This window comes from Heliangelus exortis, chromosome 4 (assembly GCF_036169615.1).
Source record: "Heliangelus exortis chromosome 4, bHelExo1.hap1, whole genome shotgun sequence".
In the NCBI taxonomy this organism is placed as follows: domain Eukaryota; kingdom Metazoa; phylum Chordata; class Aves; order Apodiformes; family Trochilidae; genus Heliangelus; species Heliangelus exortis.
Genome location: NC_092425.1, coordinates 40,862,016 through 40,883,937, shown reverse-complemented (window position 1 = coordinate 40,883,937; position 21,922 = coordinate 40,862,016). Strand labels below are relative to the sequence as shown.

Here is a 21,922-nt window from a genome sequence, read left to right as displayed (position 1 = left end):
GACCTCCCTGGGCAACCTCTGCCAGTGCTCTGTCACCCTAAAAAAAGCTTTTCCTGATGTTGAGGTGGAGCCTCCTGTATTTCAGTTTGTGCCCAGTGCCTCTCTGTCTTCTTTAGACCCTCCCTTCAGGTATTTCTATACATTCAATATATATGTATATATTTCTATACATCTGAGGCTTCTCCAGGCTGATCAGCCCCATCTCTCTCAGCCTTTCCTCATGGGAAAGATGCTCCAGCTCCTTCCTCATCAGAGAAAAAGCTCAGAGAAGGACCCAGCACTCCAGATGTGGCCTCACCAGTGCTGAGCAGAGGGGAAGGATCTTTATCTGCTGGAAATTATTTAGTCATGCCAATAATTTTCTTTGCCCCATGGGCACACTGCTGGCTCATCTCCAACTTGGTCCTCCAGGTCCTTTCCAGCTGTGTGCCAGGGGTTGTTGTTCCTCCTCAGGTGCAGGACTTGGGGTTTTTAACTGGATTATTTCCCTCTCAGCCCCCATTAAAATGAAACCAAAATGAAAAAAAGGCAACAAGACCAAAATAAAAAGGTGGCAGCTCAGCCAGTTTCTGTTTGTACTGGGGAATCAATAATCCCTCCACAAATATTTTGCAAGTTTACAGAAGGAAGTTTGTTGGCTTTCACTGCTTTCTGTAAATATTTTTTACTCAAGACAGGATAAAATGTAACAGTGGATTGCCTGAACGTCTTGGGGCAGTAGGGAGGTACAGGGTGAAATTAATTTTTTTCCATGTAAGCATCAAAGAGTTCTAGAAATCTGCTTGAACAGGGACATGTAATGATCTAAGCAGCTCCTATGTTACCTCTGTTAAACTGTGATAAAAAACATTTTCCTGTCCTGTTGGGAAATTTAAATTTCAGCATCTTTCAGTAGTACTGAAATAAAGAGAAAATGTCCCTAGAAAATTTAATTTGAAAGAGCAAAAGACAAGGTCATGCTAAGCAACATTTCAATACATCATAAATCAATTCAAACTGATTTACCATATTATATTACTATATATATATTATTATATTTACCATATCATATTACTGAAATGAAATCATATTTGTAGCATAAAAGCAGGTTCTTAGCAGTACAGAGGAAAAAGTGTTTTCATCAAACTTCCTAAAATGGAGAGAAAAAGCAGTGATTTCACCTGCATGAATTATGAATCATTCAGCTTTTAATTCTGCATTTATCACCCCTGAAAAAGAGGTCCCTGGTACACCCAGAAACAGACTTGATGTGATTACTTTGGATGTTTCTGGAACATGTTAATCCCAGCAAAAATATTGGCAAAAAGTGCTCTTGTTGGAAGAGTAAAAAATGCTGAAAAATCCATAGGGAAATGCCATGTGCATCTTCAGGAGTTAGAAAAGGAATTCTATTAGGGAAATGGGAATATCTGGGGGATGCTAAATAATTTGGACTGGAAGCCAGCTTTTTTTTTTTTTTTTTTTTGCCCCACCTTACCAATTAAATAACAGGTTGTGTTGTTTACTTGGTGACACCCATTTTAAACATATATTTAACAGTATAATTTAACTGATGGAAGCCTTACATCAGCATAAAATTAGTCCAATAAAAGCCATAGGACACCTCATGCTCTGCTATATTTGTACCATTGTTTCATTCACCTAAAGACCAAGCTAAAAGCAGATTTTTTTTTTGAGTATGTAACTCAAGCAGCAGGTATTTTCTGTCAGAAAGAGATGAGATGAGGAATGTGGGATCTGGAGAATCAACAACATGATGTCAGCAACCAAGATTTGGGGTGGGCATATGGGAGAAAGAATTACAAAAAGGCAAGGGTGGGAGGAAGCAGAAAGAAAAAACAGAAGAAAGGGCACAAAAAGTGGGTCAAAATAGGAATTGAGGAGTTTTGTGAAGATTGATGGACTTTTCTGTCACCTGAGTGATGGAGCAGCTTCAAGTGTGTAGGGTAACTGTGAGCATCTTTCCACTGCTTTCATGCCACCTTTCCCACTGTTTTTAGGGCAGCAGAAATTATAATCATTGTTTTATATCAAACAGCAAGAATGTCACCTTCCCATGGGCTCTCTCAGCTGGGAGGAAGAGCCCAATATTTCCCTTTCCATGAATCCCTGTGCTGTAGGTGACTTTTGGGGGCTCAGCTCTTCCCTTATTCCTCCATCTGTCTTTTCTAACCATGAACATACACCAAGGAGAGGAAAAAAAAATTAAAATCAGGCCAAGATACAACCAGGTTCACCAGGGTGACAATTAATTATAGATTAATTATAGATGCCAACAGCTATTGGGAGGTTTCAATCCAGGGTTGGATGTTTTCCCTGCTTCTCTTTCACTTCCCTGCATGTTGTTAATTCTTCTTTTCACAACTTCCCTCAGAGAAAGCTGCTGCTTTTCTTGCTAATCCACAATCTGAAGCTGCCTAATGCCTGAAAAGGCACCTGAGAAAAAAAAAAAAAAAAAAAAAAAAAAGGCAGTTTTCCTAGAGAGAATATTACCTCAAATATTTATACACAGAAAAAAAAAAGCTTCAAAACCTGAAAATTTTATATTGAATCCACTTGCTGTTGCCAGATATTTTAAAAAAAAATAATTTAGACAAAATGTCTAAAATGAAACAGCACAGATTTCAGCACTGAGAATTTCTTGATGGAGCCACTCTGCAGTTTGCAAAGAGATTTTTTTTTTAAAGGAAAAAATTCCAGGGATCCATTAGGAAGTGCCCTGAAGCGATGGAGGAGTTTGCACCGACCTCTCCGATTGCCACGGCTTTTGTCCTGGGAATTTATCCCTTGATCCCTTCATCTCCTTCCAAGCCCAGGATAATTTTTTGCTGACAGTGACCTCTAGTGTGAATGGACGGAACCGGTTGGTACCATCCGAGGGAGCACATGGAGAGCGTTGGATGCTCTGGGACCTGTGCAAGGGGACATCCATGCTTGATGGATTAAACAGGATTAAAAAAAAAGGACAGGAAACCCTCAAACCCTCAGCTCCACGAAATAAAGAAAGAATTGGAAAATATTTCGCGGTTTCGCTGCGATTTTGTTGAGATTTTTCTTTATTGAACCCCCTGGGTGTGATCCAGGTGAGCTCCAGCATTCCCAAGGATTGCTTTAATTTCCTGAAATTCAGCCTTGTACAGGAATTGACATGAGAGAGAAAAAAACAGGAGGAAGAAATGCAAGAAATTCTACAAGGACTGCTGTAAAATGGAGAGATTTTCCAAACCTGACCCAAATTTAGCTATGAATTAACTCAATATATTCCATATCTTGTTTGGCACTCAAGTGCATCTGAGTAATTATTCCCTCTCTTCTGCTGAACAACTTGAATGGATTAAAACATTAAAAAAAAAAAAAATCATAGAATCATAGAATCACAGAATTGGCTGAGTTGGAAGGGACCTCAGAGCTCATCAAGTCCAACCCTTGATCCACTCCCGCTGCAGTTCCCAGCCCATGGCACTGAGTGCCACATCCAGGCTCTTTGGAAATAGCTCCAGGGATGGAGAATCCACCCCTTCCCTGGGCAGCCCATTCCAATGGCTGATCACCCTCTCTGGAAAGAAATTCTTTCTCATGTCCAACCTAAACCTCCCCTGGCACAACTTGAGACCTCTTGTGCCCTCTTGTCTTGCTGAGAGTTGCCTGGGAAAAGAGCCCAACCCCCCCCTGGCTCCAACCTCCTTTCAGGGAGTTGGAGAGAGTGATGAGGTCTCCCCTGAGCCTCCTCTTCTCCAGCCTCAACACCCCCAGCTCCCTCAGCCCTTCCTCACAGGACTTGTGCTGGATCCCTTCCCAGCCTCCTTGCTCTTCTCTGGACCTGCTCCAGCACCTCAATCTCCTTCCTGAGCTGAGGGGCCCAGAACTGGACACAGGACTCAAGCTGTGGCCTCCCCAGGGCTGAGCACAGGGGCAGAATCCCTTCCCTGGACCTGCTGGCCACGCTGTTCCTGAGCCAGCCCAGGATGCCATTGGCCTTCTTGGCCACCTGGGCACACTGCTGGCTCCTCTTCAGCTTCCTGGCAATCCAGACTCCCAGCTCCCTTTCTGCCACTCTGTGCCCAGCCTGGAGCTCCCCATGGGGTTGTTGTGGCCAAAGTGCAGGACCCGGCACTTGGCCTTGTTGAACCTCATCCCGTTGGGATCAGCCCAACTCTCCAGTCTGTCCAGGTCCCTCTGCAGAGCCCTCCTGCCTTCCAGCTGATCCACACTCCCCCCAGCTTAGTGTCATCTGCAAACTTGCTGATGATGGACTCAATCCCCTCATCCAAGTCATCAATGAAGATATTGAACAGGACTGGGCCCAGTTCTGATCCCTGGAGGACACCGCTGGTGAGCGGCCGCCAACTGGAAGCAGCCCCATTCAGCATGGATTAAATGGATTAAAAAAACAAACAAACAAACTTGAAAGCAAGGATTTTTCTGTTCAGTTCTTCCCAAACTGGAGGAAAAAAGGAGAAAGTGGAGCACATCATTACAGAGTAAGTTAGCAAGGAAAATTCCTGATGCTTGGTAGTGTTAAATCTGGAATGGAATGGTTGAAGGGAATTCAGCTCTGGAATCAGTTAGTTCAGTCCCTGAATTCAGGCTATAAGCATCATCCCAAATTTCAGGAGGAAAAAATCTCTGGCTGAATAGAAGTGGCCATTTCTTTGTAAGATGGAAAGGTTCAGAGGGCTTGAAATACAAAACATTAAGAATTTGTAAAGGATACTCTTTTTTTTTTTAAATTAAAAAAAAATTAAAAATCTAAATCTAAAAAAAAAAATCTAAAAATCTAAATCTAAAAAAAATCTAAAAATCTAAATTAAAAAAAAATCTAAAAGTCCAAATCTAAAAAAAAAAATCTAAAAATCTAAATTAAAAAAAAAAAAAATCTAAAAATCTAAAAAAAATATATATTTTTTTTAATTCTACCCTTATTTTTTTCCAGGATTCTCTCTGCTACCCAGCAGCAACCAGACATGTTCCCCATCCACAAAACATCAGGTACAAATTCCTGGCTGGAAAACTGAGCTGCTACATCTCAGCTTCAGGCACGTTCAATGCAAAGGGTTCTGTAACAAGCACTGTGTAGAATTTCAGTTCAGTTTTTCCAAACTCACACTTTGAAAATTAAATTTCTGACAGGGAAAACGTGCTGTTGGCCCTATCCATGTCACATCCTATTTTGTCAGCACTGGGGCTTTTAGTATTTTACTCAGGAAGCTTTCTTAGGGTCAGATCAATCTCCAAATCTCACTGCTTCCTGCCTAAAAAAAAAAAAAAAAAAACCCAGCCCCTTATTTCAAAGCTTTGAATATTGGTGCATGTGCAGAAAGGTGAAAAGAAAGAAAACTGTCAAGGAATTGCAGAATTATTAATTGCAAAATTCACATATTCAATGCATGGAAGAGGTTTGGGGAAGGTAAGAGCTGCAAGGACAAAGAAGAGAGGTTTAAATCTGCATTTCAAGTGGTCTGAACCTTTTATCTTGATTATTTTATGTAATTTGCAACTTTTCTACTGTGTATTTTGCTATGGTTGTTCATATTTTATTTATGCATCTCAGTACTCCAATCTTGTTGGTTATAGTAGTGGAATCTACTACAACTATGACTTTACTTGAGGTTAGGAGTGTAGGGACAGTTTGCAACTTCAATAATGCTGTTTTTTTTCAGAAAAAAATTGATAATCTAATTATTCTCTTGGAGCCAAAGATTTAGTTTGTTCTTTTTTTTTTTTTTTAGATTTTTAATTTTTTCAAAGTTTTTATTTATTATAATTTAATTATAATTTATACAACTATGATATTTATAATATTTATAATATAATATTTACAATATCCATTATAAACGCATATTATAAATATAATATTTATAATTTATTATCATTAATAATTCTTACATTTAGTATGATCTTTATTTATTTAGTTAGTTAGTTAGTTTTTATTTAGTTTTTATTCATTTTAGTCCTTTCTATAATTAGGAAATCATATGCACAAGGCTCCCACCAGGTGGCAATAACACTTCATGCTCTAAAGCATTTGCTGTATTAGAAGTGGTAGAAATATTTTTTCTGTTCTGATTGAAGGGGGGGAAAAAAATGTGATTTATGAGCTCCCCTTTGCCAGAAGAGGTGGAGGTGCTGTGCCCTCACTTTTTTTTTTTTTTTTTTTTTGGATGCTCTGCATCTGTTCAGCAAGATTTGTTCAGGACATGACAAAAGCTGAGCACCTGCTCAGCACCCACTTAGGGTTTCCAGATTTTCTTGCAGCTCAGTGAGAATTACTGGCATGCAAAAAATCCTTGCCCAGTAAGAAAAAAAATCCTCCAATTCCTCCTGGGAAAAATTTCAGGAAAAGAAAGTGTGTGAGGAAATGAGAAGATGTAACTTTGGATGACTCCAAACCAGTCATAGAATCATTAAGGTTGGAAAAGATCTTTAGGATCATCAAGTCCAACTGTCAGCTCAACAGGACCAGACAACTAAACCATCTCCACCTAAACCATCTCCAAATATCATTAAGATTGGAAAAGACCTCTAGGATGATCAAGTCACTCAACAGAACCAGCCAACTGAACCATGGCCAACTGAAGCATCTCCAATTAAACCAACTAAACCATCTCCAAATATCATTAAGACTGGAAAAGACCTCTAGGATCATCAAGTCCAACTGTCAGCTCAACAGAACCAGCCAATTAAACCATGACCAAGTAAACCATATCCAACTGAACCATGGCCAACTGAACCATGGCCAACTGAACCATCTCCAACCAAACCATCTCCAACCAAACCATCTCCAACCAAACCAATTCCAGCCAAACCAACTCCAAATATCATTAAGACTGGAAAAGACTTCTAGGATCGTCAAGTCCAACTGTCAGCTCAACAGAACCAGCCAACTAAACCATGACCAAGTAAACCATATCCAACTAAACCACGGCCAACTGAACCATGGCCAACTGAACCATCTCCAACTAAACCATCTCCAACCAAACCATCTCCAGCCAAATCATCTCCAGCCAAACCAACTCCAACTAAACCAACTCCAGCCAAACCAACTCCAAATATCATTAAGACTGGAAAAGACCTCTAGGATCATCAAGTCCATCTGTCAGCTCAACAGAACCAGCCAACTAAACCAGGACCAAGTAAACCATATCCAACTAAACCACGGCCAACTGAACCATCTCCAACTAAACCATCTCCAACCAAACCATCTCCAACCAAACCATCTCCAATCAAACCATCTCCAGCAAAACCAACTCCAGATATCATTAAGACTGGAAAAGACCTCTAGGATCATCAAGTCCATCTGTCAGCTCAACAGATCCAGCCAACTAAACCAGGACCAAGTAAACCATGACCAAGTAAACCATATCCAACTAAACCGTGGCCATCTGAACCATCTCCAACTAAACCATCTCCAACCAAACCATCTCCAGCCAAACCAATTCCAGCCAAACCAACTCCAAATATCATTAAGACTGGAAAAGACCTCTAGGATCGTCAAGTCCAACTGTCAGCTCAACAGCTGTCAACTAAACCAGGACCAAGTAAACCATATCCAACTAAACCATGGCCAACTGAACCATCTCCAACCAAACCATATCCAACTAAACCATATTCCTATTTCTGCTCACACAATAGAACCTATGGCAGCTTTTCAGACTTGAGGTCATCTTGTCTACATCACATGCACTTTTTTTGTACGTCTGCAGTCAGAAGAACTCTGTGTTCCAGCAACGTAACCATTATTTCATCATTTCCAAAAATCCCATGCAAGGAAAATAACTCTTCATGCTCCCTCATGAAGAGATGGATGCACATAAAATTTCAGAAGTATTTCCAGACCATTTCACTGTAACCTCAGCAACCAGAACTGCTCAGAATCCTTTCTTTTACACTCTGAAATTTTAACCTATTGCAACTTGTGTGATAGCCTAAACTTTCTCCTTTCATTATTTTCCCTAAAAAGATGGAATTTAATAGGAACAAACCCAAGCTGTTACATTTTGCCCAGCTCATCCATGACCTAGGAGAGGTCAGTAACTGGATGGATCATGAAGCCAACACAAGAGGAAGAATAACTGGCTAGGTAGCAGAACACTGAGGATTACATCAGATGAAAACCTGATAAATCAAGAATCTCATTCTGTTTCAGAGCAAGGAAAATGCCATGGAGGTATTTAAGGAATATAGGAGGTAATCCTGTCACTACTCAGGATTTGTAAGGCCACAGCTGCCACACTTCAAAACCCAGGTCCAGACTTTGAAATCCCATGGAGAGAGTCTGGGAAGCAGTGAGTGAGCAAAAAGGTAGAGAAAATTTAGGAAAAAAAGGGAAAAATTTGTCTTTCAGCCTTAATTTTGCAAAGAGAATACTTTCCATGCTCAGGGGGATACAAGATACAGAGATAACTTGCAGCAAAGGAGAATTAGATCAGAAATTAAAATTTTACAACAACATTGAAACAGAATATCTGAACAACCAACAGGAGAGGGGTTTTTAGGAGGAAGCAATCTAAACTTTTACAAGTTAATATCCACATGTTAGGAAAAATGCCTCAGAGAACAAGGTATTTCAGCTCACCTACCAATATTTCCTCCAGCTGTAAGGTTTTTATCAAAATTCCTTTCTTTTCTGCAAATATAGGTATTTCCTCAGTTTACCACAACAGGTCAGAAGTTTGTGATCTATCTGCTCTTCCCCTTCAAGAAGGTTTGGGAAGCTTCAGGATGCTTGTAAAATCCCATTAGGGTAATATAAACCCTAAACTAAAAAAAAAACAAAACAACCAAATGACAAACTACCCTTTTAGCTTTTTCTGCTGGGTTTTAACAAGGGTGTGTTAAATTCCACTTGAATTTTGCAATGCCTCCCTTTGAAAAGGCATCTTTGGACTTTTATTATTTGTCACCTCACTAAATTAACCTAAAAAGCTTTTTTTTTTTCTGCTGGATACAGCTGAGACCCCTGATCAGCCAGAGGTTTGTTTATTTTAGTAAGAGCCAGAATTGGGAACTGATCAGAGAATGCTTTGCTTGCTCAATCCATTGCTTAGCTAGCACAATGCCTGACACTATTCACAGTCTCCAAAAAAAAGTGAAAAATTTGCATTCATTTTGAGGGATTCTGACCAGAGCCAAGTAATTTCTTGGTGATGTCTCTGCCATGACACTTTTCAGATTCAGTAAGTCAACTTGCTTTGTAATTTTGCTTTTTCAATTCATAGAATCCTAGAATCATGGAACTGGCTGGGTTGGAAGGGACCTCAGAGCTCATCAAGTCCAACCCTTGATCCACTCCCGCTGCAGTTCCCAGCCCATGGCACTGAGTGCCACATCCAGGCTCTTTTGAAATAGCTCCAGGGATGGAGAATCCACCCCTTCCCTGGGCAGCCCATTCCAATGGCTGAGCACCCTCTCTGGAAAGAAATTCTTTCTCATGTCCAACCTAAACCTCCCCTGGCACAACTTGAGACCTCTTGTGCTCTCTTGTCTTGCTGAGAGTTGCCTGGGAAAAGAGCCCAACCCCCCCCTGGCTCCAACCTCCTTTCAGGGAGTTGGAGAGAGTGATGAGGTCTCCCCTGAGCCTCCTCTTCTCCAGCCTCAACACCCCCAGCTCCCTCAGCCCTTCCTCACAGGACTTGTGCTGGATCCCTTCCCAGCCTCCTTGCTCTTCTCTGGACCTGCTCCAGCACCTCAATCTCCTTCCTGAGCTGAGGGGCCCAGAACTGGACACAGGACTCAAGCTGTGGCCTCCCCAGGGCTGAGCACAGGGGCAGAATCCCTTCCCTGGACCTGCTGGCCACGCTGTTCCTGAGCCAGCCCAGGATGCCATTGGCCTTCTTGGCCACCTGGGCACACTGCTGGCTCCTCTTCAGCTTCCTGGCAATCCAGACTCCCAGCTCCCTTTCTGCCACTCTGTGCCCAGCCTGGAGCTCCCCATGGGGTTGTTGTGGCCAAAGTGCAGGACCCGGCACTTGGCCTTGTTGAACCTCATCCCGTTGGGATCAGCCCAACTCTCCAGTCTGTCCAGGTCCCTCTGCAGAGCCCTCCTGCCTTCCAGCTGATCCACACTCCCCCCCAGCTCAGTGTCATCTGCAAACTTGCTGAATTCCCGTGTGAACCTGGGCAGGTCTTGCAGGACCCAATTGTTTCCATCCAGTCTGATCCAACCTTGATGGAAAAAAACCCCAATAACCAAGAGGTCACATTTTAAATCTTTACTTTCCCCCAGTATTCCAGCCTGTTGGATATTCCATGTGCACTAATAGTTCTTTGGGGATGGGAACATCTCACTGGGCAGTGATGGGTTTCCTCAGCTTCCAGATATTTGCTATCAAACCCTAAACTCCCAAAATGATGCTCTAGGGTGATGGTTGCTCTCCAGCTGAAGGCAACAGGAGATTACAGAACCATGTCTTAATTTTAAATGAAGCCAAATTGATTGAAATTTAAATTATTTATTTTAAATTATTTATTAAATTATTTAAAAGCTCCATTTTCCTCTCTCCCTGACCAGAGCCAGAACTAAGGCTGAAAATCTCTATTTACCAATAATTCCCATTCATTTAAAGAACTGTTAGACAGCAGCTAAAGCACTGATCCAGACTTGAAACATATAATAAATGTGTTGACATTATAAAGAGCACATGGAAGAGCTTGTATAAACATTTATACCTGAATTTTTATTGGAAAAATGGAACCAATAAACTAGATGAAGTAATTAAAGCCAGCTGGGAAATTCAATTCTAATTTATTTTAAAATAAAAAAGCAGCATTTTCTCTATAGAGGAGGAGCTTTCAGGGTTCTTTTGGGCTTCAGGAATTCCTTCACCTCCTGTTTGAAACCTCTCCCCTTGGACATTTATTTCAATGCTGCTTCCCACTGCCTAAGAAACACGTTTCCTTTTTGTCTCAAAAGCCATTTCTGAATTTTTTTCATTGCAAACTGTGTATTCCACTTAAAAACCTGGATTTGAAGCAGTCAGTTTGGCCATCAATAGAATTATGTTTTTTTCCACTCAAGTCTCCCCTTAGGAAGTTTCTAAAGGTGTTCCCAGAGCTCTCCTTCTGATGAACCCCACCAACCAAATTCTTACCAATATTTCCAAACTCTGCATGCTTCTTATAGTCAAAATTCTCCCAAATCCACCTATTTTCTCAGACCCACAGACTCAGCCCCCCCATCAGCAACACCACCAAGGAAGAACCACCCAGAATAATAAAACCATGTATTTTCTCCTTGGTAACTGGGCCTATTGACACAAAAACCTCATTAGCCTCCAAGATAACACCGAGATAATTATTGTGAGCATTCCCACTCCCTCAAGTCAGTATTTACCTAGCAGGACACATTCACTGGGTCATCTGGACCAGAACCATCCACTTGCAAGCAGCAGTTTACTCAAGGTACATCCAAAGTCAACTCACAGTAGTGCAAAAGGAGAAGTCTGGGTCGCAAACCCCGAGCAAAACCTTGCCCCCCCCTGCCTCAAGCAGCCATTCTGTTCCATCCTAACAAAATAATGAGGTTTTAAAGGGAATTAGGCTTCCCAGCCGTCTGGCAGAGTTAATCTGACAACTCCGAGGCTTTAATTCTTGGGTGCTACGCTCGGGTATGATATAAAACCAAACAAATAAATGACATTAAATCCATAAACCCCTTCCTCAGCACCGCTCCGCCTCTTACCCAAGGTGGCAGAACCCAGCAGGGCGATACCCCCCGCTCCACTTCTCCCCCCACATTCCCACCCCATCCATAGGGAACACCGCTCCCTCCCGCAGCCTGGAGAAGGAGGGAACTTTCCCGCAGCAGAACCCAGCTTCCCAAGGACCTGCCCAGGCGCAGAGAACCCAATCCACCGAACCAATCCCCGCCGCGGGATCTGAAGCAGCTGCCCGGACCCCCCCATCCCCATCCCCACCCCTTCCCTTCCCCTCCACCTCCCGCTCGGGGCGGGGCTGCGGCCGCCGCCTCCCGGGGGCGGAACGGGGGTGACAGCGGGGAGGGAGCCGGGCTTGCTGCTGTGGCAGGTCCCTGCGTGTCCTCTGGCTTCGTGTTCCCACCGCATCGCGGTCCCGGAGGGGGAAGAAGCGAGGAAAGGGCTCGGCGTGGGTGAGGAAGGGCGGCGGGAGGCGTGGGGGTGCGGGGGTAGCGAGGAGGATGGGGTGCGGGGTGTGGGGGAGGATGGGTGGATGGGTGGATGGGTGGATGGATGGATGGATGGATGGATGGATGGATGGATGGATGGATGGATGGATGGAGGATGCTGCCGCCGCCGCCCTCGGGGACTTGGTGCGAGATGCCTTAAGGCGTAAAAAAAAGTGCAAGGCGGGGGTAAGGGCGAGGCCGTGGCCGTCTCGCCACTCCGTGCCGGTGACCCGACGGGTGAAGGAAGCCCTGGGAAGGGGCTTTGGCCGGTCCTTGGAGGGCTTGGGAGCTGCCCGAGGAGAGGCGGCTTCTCCCCGCCGAGGGGATCGGCTCGGCCGGGGCTCCCCCAGATCAACCCCGGCCCTCCCGCTGCGGCCCCGGGGCGCGGCTGCGCTGGGCAAGGAAGGGAGAGCCCTGGGCCCCGCGGTGCCCCCCCATCCCAGCTGGTGACCCCCAAACCCAGCCGGTTCCCCCCCAGGTCCAGCCGGTTCTCCCCAGTCCCAGCCAGTTCCCCCCTAAACCCCACCAGTTCCCCCACAAGCTCCGCCAGTGCCTCCCATCCCCCCCCCCCAGCTCTCCCCCCCCATCCCAGCTGGTGACCCCTAAGCCCAGCCGGTTCCCCCCCATCCCAGCCGGTGCCCCCCCAGGTCCATCCGGTTCCTCCCAGTCCCAGCCAGTGCCCCTCTAAACCCCTCCAGTTCTCCTCCAAGCTCTGCCAGTGCCTCCCATCCCCCCCCCAGCTCTCCCCCCCCATCCCAGCTGGTGACCCCCCATCCCAGCCGGTTCCCCCCCATCCCAGCCGGTTCTCCCCAGTCCCAGCCAGTGACCCCCTAAATCCCACCAGTTCCCCACCAAGCTCCACCAGTGCCTCCCTTCCCCCCCAGTGCCTCCCCCATCCCCTCCAGTGCCCCCCAAAAGCCCCACCAGTGCCCCCCGATTCTAGCTGGTTCCCCCCAGCTCCAGCCAGTGCCCCCCTAAACCCCACCAGTTCCCCCCCCAAGCCCCACCATTGTTCCCCCAGTTCCAGCCGGTTCCCCCCCAATTCCAGCTGGTTCCCCCAGTCCCAGCCAATGCCCCCCCCAAACCCCACCAGTTCCTGCCCAACCCCAGCTGGTGCCTCCCCAAATCCCACTGCTGCCTCCCCAGGCCCCACCAGTTCCCCCCAGTCCCAGCCAGTTCCCCCCTAAACCCCACCAGTTCCCCCCCCATCCCTCCCAGTGCTCCCCCAAGCCCAGCCAGTTCCCCCCAATTCCAGCCAGTTTGCCCCAGTCCCAGCCAGTGCCCCCCCAAACCCCACCAGTTCCCCCCAGTTCCATCTGGTTCCCCCCAGTCCCAGCCTGTGCCCCCACAAACCCCACCAGTTCCCCCCAGTCCCAGCCTGTGCCCTCACAAACCCCACCAGTTCCTCCCCATCCCTCCCGGTGCCCCCCCAAGCCCAGCCGGTTCCCCCAATCCCTCCCAGTTCCCCCCCCAGTCCCTCCCAGTGCCCTCCCCCAAGGATCCCCCCGTATTCTTGGAGCCCTGCTGGCATGAGGCAATGTTGAGGCCTCTGAGGATGAGGCCTTTTTATTAATTTAATTTTTTCAGGGTGCTGCCTGGGTGGGATTTACAGAATATTCCTGCTTCCCTCCCTGGAAGTTTCCTTTTTATTTTCCGTGGCTCTGTCTTGGGAGGGATGGGGGGTGTTAAATGGGGAGAATATCTGCTGTAAGACTGGTTTGTACTGGTGAAGGGGTGAGATTAGGGGGAAAAGTTGTGTGCCCCAGCCCCGAAAGCAGCCCTTGGGCCTGAAAGGCACTGCAGAGGGGTTGGGGCTCTGCACAGAGAGAGGATGGAGCAGGCAGAGGTTTAAGAAACAAGGCAAATTTATTTGGGGTTAGGTGTTTACCCCAAAGAAATACCTATTTGGTATTTATATATATATTTATATGTGCCTGGCAGATAGAAAGGCACAGCTTCCAACCTGGACTGGTGGCTTCCCTGTGCCCACACTAGCTAATCCATCCTAAGACATGATGTTCATTCAACCAGATGGTGTTTTGTTTCTTTTTTTGATGTATTTATTCTTAAAATATCCTAGAAGAAACCCCTAGCAAATTTAAAGGGGAAAGTAAAAATGAGCCCTGCTTTTGTCAAGATGCCTTTCTTTTTGCTCCTGGACATCCTTGCCCTATCCTTAGGACCTATATACACAGAAATGCCTTTTCCTACAGGATGGATCTCTCAGGGATTTATGCAGGAATGGGATTTTGTGCTGCTTATTAGGATCTGCTGTGTTTCCTTGCCACAAGATGCCAGTTTCTGCTTCAGGTTTTGTAGGGCAATGGGGACCTATGGTGGTTTTCCAAAGCCTGCTGAAAAGAAATGTTTTTTGATTGTAGGACACACTAATTCGTGGTGCATCGAGGCAGGGAGGTTGGGAGGAATATTTTAAAATTTTGTGTAGTTATCTTTTGAGGTGGTGCTTGTGTTCTGCTTTGAAAATATGCATGCCTTAATACTGCTAATCCTAAAATACTGAAATACAGGAGCTGTGGCATTCTGTAGGGCTTCAAAAACTTGTTTTAATACAGGAGCTGTGGTATTCTGTGGGGCTTCAAAAACTTGTTTTAATACAGGAGCTGTGGTATTCTGTGGGGCTTCAAAAACTTGTTTTCAGTCTCTGCTCTGTTTTTATTTCTGGGTCCATTGGGGTGATTTTTTTTCTGACCTCTGGTGTGGAGTCTTTTGAGGTTTTTCCTTTTGGGTGGGTGTGGGTAGTGAGGATGTTAATGTGATGGGAACAGAGAAGCTGGAGTTGTAAGCAGAAGGATTTGGGATTTTCTAGAACAGGTGATTCTCCTTGTGGGTGGAGAGACCACTGTTTGGAGAGATGCTCTGCAAGTTTTAAGGGCACTAACCCCTTGGACTCCTTCTTTGAGACTTAAGTCTCATCTGGACTGAGATCCTAGTACTGTAAGAGCCTTTGGTACAGAGATTTGCCCAACATATTTAAGTTTTAATGAAGATAAAAGCTTTTTTTTTTTTTTTTTTTCTGTTTTTCTTTTTTTTTTTTTTTCCTTTTTCTCCCCCTCCTTTTTCTGCTTTTTTTTTTTTTTTTTTTCCTTTCTTTTCTTTCTGAAAATGTTCTGACTTTAATGTATATTCCTTTAGTGTCTGAGGTTGTTGTTATGGGAACACAAGTGTTGGAAATAACCTCAAAAGAGACCATGGGTTGAACTTCAGGCTTGAACTGGAAGAAATATTCTCTGCTAAAGTGTCACTCTCCATACACAGGGACAAAATAGAGGTTCCCCATCACAATTTTTCTCCCCTTCAAGCCACCTTTTTCTTAATATCTTTGTGTCCCCAGCACCATCTTTCTTACAGTGCATCCCAGCTCTGCTGTCAGTTTCTGGGTTTAAATATTATTTATCAGCATTTAAATGTTTATAGTTTTTTGTTTTTTTTTTTCTGGGTAGATTTATTTTCTGTTGAACATTTTGATGAGATAATGATAGGAAATAGGAGATGTAGGGGCAGGAAGGATATTGAGGAAATCAGTGGGCCTGAGGAACATTTTTGGACAGCTGGACCTGGCATAGAAACATTCCAGGGAATAGAAACCAATGGAAAATATGAGGGTGGATTGCTTCTTGGTGTTGAAGCAAAGTTGGTTGCCTGCTGCCTCCTTCCAAGAGGCTGGATGGACATGTACCATTAATTACTGCATCTCAATTTACCTGTTATTTTATTCATTTTGAACTAAAACCCCTCTGCCATCAAGGAAAGAAATCAGTAAATCCTTTTTTCTCATTTTCTTCTCTGTAATCCTGATTTTTTTTTCTCCCCTTAACATTCATTAACTCTATTCTGCTTCACTTGGAAGGGATAATATGCAGCCTTTATTGTACTGATACCCACAAACACATTTTATTTCTCCTGTTTTTTCCTTTTAAAAAGTTCTGTGTTTAAAACAATTGCTGATTTATAGCAGTGTTACTCTGCAGTCTTCAGGCAAGTGTTTCACAGCCACAGTTCCATACTTTATTCATATTGCAATAAAAGATAATGAGGTTGTGATCTAAAGAAGTTTTCTGGGTTTTTTTTTTCCTCTCTTGGGAAGGTTTCCCCATGTATACAAATTTTGTAACTGACTTCAGTTTAACTTCTGTAAGATTTTTTTTTTAAATATAGAACTTTATCAGCCATAATAGGGAAAATATTTCCAGTAGTTCAATAAAGCTGATAGGATTTCATTCTCAGTGGAGAAAAATGGAACCATAGCAGTAGTCTAAAGTAATTTTTAACTCATTCTTTTGATACTTCATCCTTTGCACATTTCAGAAATAGTAGGTTTCTAATTTTTTTTATTTTTTAATTTTTTTTTTAGAATATGGAATTCTTTCATAGGAGCTTCTCTGAGTTCACTAAAACTTTTAAGTTGATTACTTCCCTCCTTGTGTTCCATCTCTCCAACTAATTAAAAATGGGACATTAAGAGAGATTTTGTTATGTGCTGAGCTAGGTCAGGTCTTCTTTTCCCCTCAGCCCAACACCAGGCCTGTGGATCTGGCATTTCAGTCTTGAAATTGATTTATTCTTTCTCAAACACGTTCATAAATGCAGATGGAGGGCCAGATGTGTTTGGGAAACTCCCATTAAATCAGGCAGGAGTGGGTAAGGTGCTTGATATAATGAGGAATTCAGTTTAAAGGTTGTTTTCCCTAATAATTTATTTTATTGTGGGATTTTTTAGGCACAAAAACTTGTAGTAGTTGTGTAGCTTGTTAACAGCTCACACTGAGGAATTATATGGCACTAAAGAGAAGGATAATAGGGGGAAATTTGTCATTTATCTTTCTGGTTTTAAGAGAAGTGTATTTAATGCACCTTATATAAAACCATAAAAGCACAAACACAGTAATTTTAGTGCTGTCCTGGTAACCTGGTGAATAAAAATCAGTTTCTAAATCAGTTTCTAGAACTAGAATCAGTTTCTAGAATTCAAATCAGGTTCTAGAAGTGCAAGTCTGCAAGTTAAGCAAAAATCCCTTCCATCCATCATTAAATGTGATAGCAAATATAAGTTTTTATCCTGCTTATGTCCTCCTCAAGGAGCCCACACTGGGCTTTGCTTTGGGTTTTGTGGAAAATGGTTGAAGAGCATCTTTGGTTTGGTTTGATGATGACAAAAGAACCTTTATGTAAATATCACTTGTTTTGTTTCCTATTTATTTCGTCTGTGAGCTGATACTTTGTAATCAAGGTCATATTAAGAGGGGAATTATTTATATTATCAGCTCAATGTGTATTTGTTTGGATGTTTATTTTTTCCTTGCTACACACTGGATGGAGTCACAAGTTGGAGGATCAAGATGTCTCTCATGACTCTTTGAAGTTTTCTACCCTCTTTTCTTCCTGTTTTCTGGCCACCTTCACAGCATTTTTCCCATGAAAATAAGAAAAACAGGAACTCCATCACCAAGTGTTTTTTTCCCATTTCTCCATGGCATTTTGACTGGACTTTTCATCCTCCTGGACACCCGGGAGTTGTCTTCTTCCATTGCCCTTGTCCTGGCCAAGATGCTGTCACCTTTCTGATCACCACGGAAGTGTCACAGGGTTTTGCACTTTCACTTTTGCTTTGGGCCATGCTGCAGAGGAGCTGTGTGGCTGCTGGTCTCACCTCACCAAATGGTCACCCTTAAGTTAAAGAAAAACTGGGTGTCAGCCTCCAGTAAGGACCCTGCCTGCTTATCTGGGTCTTGACTTTGCTCTGCAGGTGAGGAGGTGATTTTTCTTTTTCCTTTCCTTTTTCCTTTCCTTTTTCCTTTCTTTTCCTTTTTCCTTTCTTTTCCTTTTTCCTTTCTTTTCCTTTCCTTTCCTTTTTCCTTTCCTTTCCTTTCCTTTCCTTTCCTTTCCTTTCCTTTCCTTTCCTTTCCTTTCCTTTCCTTTCCTTTCCTTTCCTTTCCTTTCCTTTCCTTTCCTTTCCTTTCCTTTCCTTTCCTTTCCTTTCCTTTCCTTTCCTTTCCTTTCCTTTCCTTTCCTTTCCTTTCTCCTTTCCTTTTTCCTTGCAGTCAAGTCAAATCCTCACATTATTTATTTTAAGATGAAGTGAGCCAAGAGTCATGTTGGTGTAATTCAACTATTATTATTATGATTATTAATTTCTTTATAGTAAGAAGAAGAGTGAGTCACTACAGATCAACCTTCCTTGGATTCTTCCAAAATTCCCTTATTTCTCTTCTTTAATGATCAGAATGGGGAACTCCCTATAAAGGAGACTTATTTTATATAAAACTTTTCTAAATGTCAGTGGTTATAAGGTTGAGATTTCATCTTCATTTCCTGCTTTTTCTCAGTCCAGCAATACCCAGCATCTGCTACCTGGTTATTTACTGCTCCATCATGCTTCTGTTTCTGCTCAGAAAGGGCTGTCAGATATTTGGCATTTCTTCTCACCAGCTCTCATTTCAACAGATGAGGTAGAAGCCTCCTTTTTTTCTCTGCTATTCTCTGACAAATTTTGTTCTCTGTATTTATAGCTAAGTGTGGCAATGGGATTCACTTGTGTGCTGAGCCTGCTCAGGGGATGGTTCTGGGCTGGGGGTTTTACTGGATGTGAACTCACTCTGGTCCCTATTACAGGATGGAGAGAGTCTGGCCTGATGTCTCTAAATTGCTTAGAAATGAGAAATTTAACCCCAAGATCATGTCTTTTCCCCTATCAAGGTGTCAAGCAACAGGGATCAGTGTTGGGCCCAGTTCTGTTTAATATCTTTATTGATGATTTAGATGAGGGGATTGAGTCCATCATCAGCAAATTTGCAGATGAGACTAAGCTGGGGGGGAGTGTGGATCAGCTGGAAGGCAGGAGGGCTCTGCAGAGGGACCTGGACAGACTGGAGAGTTGGGCTGATCCCAACGGGATGAGGTTCAACAAGGCCAAGTGCCGGGTCCTGCACTTTGGCCACAACAACCCCATGGGGAGCTCCAGGCTGGGCACAGAGTGGCAGAAAGGGAGCTGGGAGTCTGGATTGCCAGGAAGCTGAAGAGGAGCCAGCAGTGTGCCCAGGTGGCCAAGAAGGCCAATGGCATCCTGGGCTGGCTCAGGAACAGCGTGGCCAGCAGGTCCAGGGAAGGGATTCTGCCCCTGTGCTCAGCCCTGGGGAGGCCACAGCTTGAGTCCTGTGTCCAGTTCTGGGCCCCTCAGCTCAGGAAGGAGATTGAGGTGCTGGAGCAGGTCCAGAGAAGAGCAAGGAGGCTGGGAAGGGATCCAGCAGAATTCCTGTGAGGAAGGGCTGAGGGAGCTGGGGGTGTTGAGGCTGGAGAAGAGGAGGCTCAGGGGAGACCTCATCACTCTCTCCAACTCCCTGAAAGGAGGTTGGAGCCAGGGGGGGGTTGGGCTCTTTTCCCAGGCAACTCTCAGCAAGACAAGAGGGCACAAGAGGTCTCAAGTTGTGCCAGGGGAGGTTTAGGTTGGACATTAGAAAGAATTTCTTTCTGGAGAGGGTGCTCAGCCATTGGAATGGGCTGCCCAGGGAAGGGGTGGATTCTCCATCCCTGGAGATATTTCAAAAGAGCCTGGATGTGGCACTCAGTGCCATGGGCTGGGAACTGCAGCGGGAGTGGATCAAGGGTTGGACTTGATGAGCTCTGAGGTCCCTTCCAACCCAGCCCATTCTATGATTCTATGATTCTCTGATTTTTGAAATGTTCTTACCTTATGGTGATCTATTTTGAGTCACATCTTGGCCACATCCTGTAGAGGTGGTCATGTCTGAAGTTTTCCATTGCTAAACTTTGTTATAGACTGGATTATAATTATATTCTTGCTAAAAAAAAAAACATTGAAAAATCCAATAATTTTTCCTCTTGTTTCCTGTCCTGGACTCTTAAAAGCAGCAAAGAATTTCAATTTAAAATTTCTTCAAACCAAAAAAGATCTGCAAGTGCATTTTACCCCAGCTTCTTCCCTCAGCATCCTTTGAGGTTTCCTCGTTTTAAGGAAGATCAGAGTAAAACCACAGCTGAACTAGGGCAAAAAAACCCCTAAAATTCAGCTGCCCAGCAGCATGTTGGGCTGAATTATCACAAAGACAGACTTCAGCTGCTCTCTGCAGCATAATCCTGCTGGAAGAGAATCATCCCATTAACCTTTGTGGGAGGTTTGGGCACTGCCAGGAAGGATGGGGAGGGAGGATGGGATGCTGTGCCCCAACACTTAATGTCTCTTCTGGTAATTCTGCATCTTTTAGTGGCAAACTCAGCCTAAAAACTTTAATTCCATTTGCTGTAGCCTGGCTTGCTAAGGAAATGAGGCTTTAATGCTTCTGCTGTCTCTTTAGTGCCCTGGGACTCAGGTTTGCATTTGGTGGGGAATTTCAAACAGAATTTGTAGGGAAGGTTGGAGTCTCCAAGATAAATCTCCAGCTCCAGAACTCAAGATGTATGTGGGAAGGTCAGATGAACCCTTTTGTATCTATAAACCCATTTAAACAGCATTCACTTGGATTCTCTGCAATGAGTTCTCCTGAAAAATTAATATTTTGGGGTTATTTATTATTCCTGATGTTTCTCTCTCATTAATAATGTTCTCTGGTTTGGGTGGGATTTTTTGTTTTTGGGGGTTTCTTTTTGTTTTGGTTTGTTTCTTTTCTTGTTGTTGTTTTTTTGGTTGGTTGCTTTGTTTGCTTTTGGGTTTTTTGTTTGGGGTTTTTCTTGTGTTTTTTTTTTTTTTTTTTTTTTTTTTTTTTTTTTTTTTTTTTTTTTTTGTTTTTTTTTTTCTTTGACTGTTTTGTTTGGTTTTAGTGCATTGCCATCATATATTACAATTTCTCACATTTTTTAGATGCTACATTCTACCAGCCAGGAACTGGCTTTCCTACACTCAACTAATTCCACCAATCCTGCCTTTATGTCAATACTAAAATATCCTGTGTATATATTGTTTTTTGCAGATTTTTTTTTGGCCGTTGTCCCCTGTGTAAAGAAGCCTGAATTATTATTTTTTTTTTAAGTTTTTCCTCACATTTTTTTCACTTTTGCCTTTCCTAGATGACTTGTAGGCTGGAAGATAAATGGCTATTTCTGCACCAGAGGTTCAGCCACTCATTAGGATTATTTGCTGGGTAACAAAGCAGAGTAAAAGCAGTAAATGCAGAGATTTTTTTTTTTGGGGTGTGTTCACAAATGTGCATTGAGAAAATAATGGAATCAGGGTATCTGGTGAAATAGATTTCCTAATAACACCATAATGTGCTTTATGGGAGGTTGTGTTTGAGATGTGTCTGATTTAAACAGTGCTTAAGCTCTAATCAGAGTCCTTAGTGTGCTGCCCAGGAATTGAAGGAGATTAATCCTTCAAAAAAAGCACAAAAGCAACACAGAATCCTAATTATTTCCTCTTTCCTTGCACAAAGCAGAGGGATACCTAAAAATTGGGAGGGTTGTATCACTGTAGGTAGTAAATACTGTGTATTTCTTAGAGTTAGACCCAGAAATCTGACAGCTTGTCAGATGTCTGTAAAGCAGAGCCTTAAATACCTTGATTTTCAGGCACAATAATTCTCATTTGAAGAAAATGAGCTGCAGGTTTGCTCTTTCACACCCAGTATATCCAGTTCTTGTGGAACTGGTGCCCAAAAGCCTTACTGGTACAGCCACCAGCAGCTGTAAATGTCCTGTGGAGTAAGGGAGCTGGAAAAAAACCCCTGGTTCTGTACTGGGATGCAGTAACTGGTGCACAAAAGCCTTACTGGTACAGCCACCAGCAGCTGTAAATGTCCTGGGGAGTAA

At 43.6% G+C, this 21,922-nt stretch overlaps 1 protein-coding gene across 2 annotated transcripts in view; it reads left to right on the top strand.

The window, feature by feature from the left end:
* Positions 1-11,975: 11,975 nt before the first annotated feature.
* JAKMIP1 (janus kinase and microtubule interacting protein 1) overlaps positions 11,976-21,922 on the top strand; it is a 122,424-nt gene continuing 112,477 nt past the window's right edge. The window contains exon 1 of one of the 2 annotated variants that reach the window (XM_071743993.1): positions 11,976-12,106. The gene's annotated coding sequence lies outside the window, so the exon portion shown is untranslated. The remainder of the gene's footprint in view (positions 12,107-21,922) is intronic. The other variant, XM_071743991.1, reaches the window with a different exon arrangement.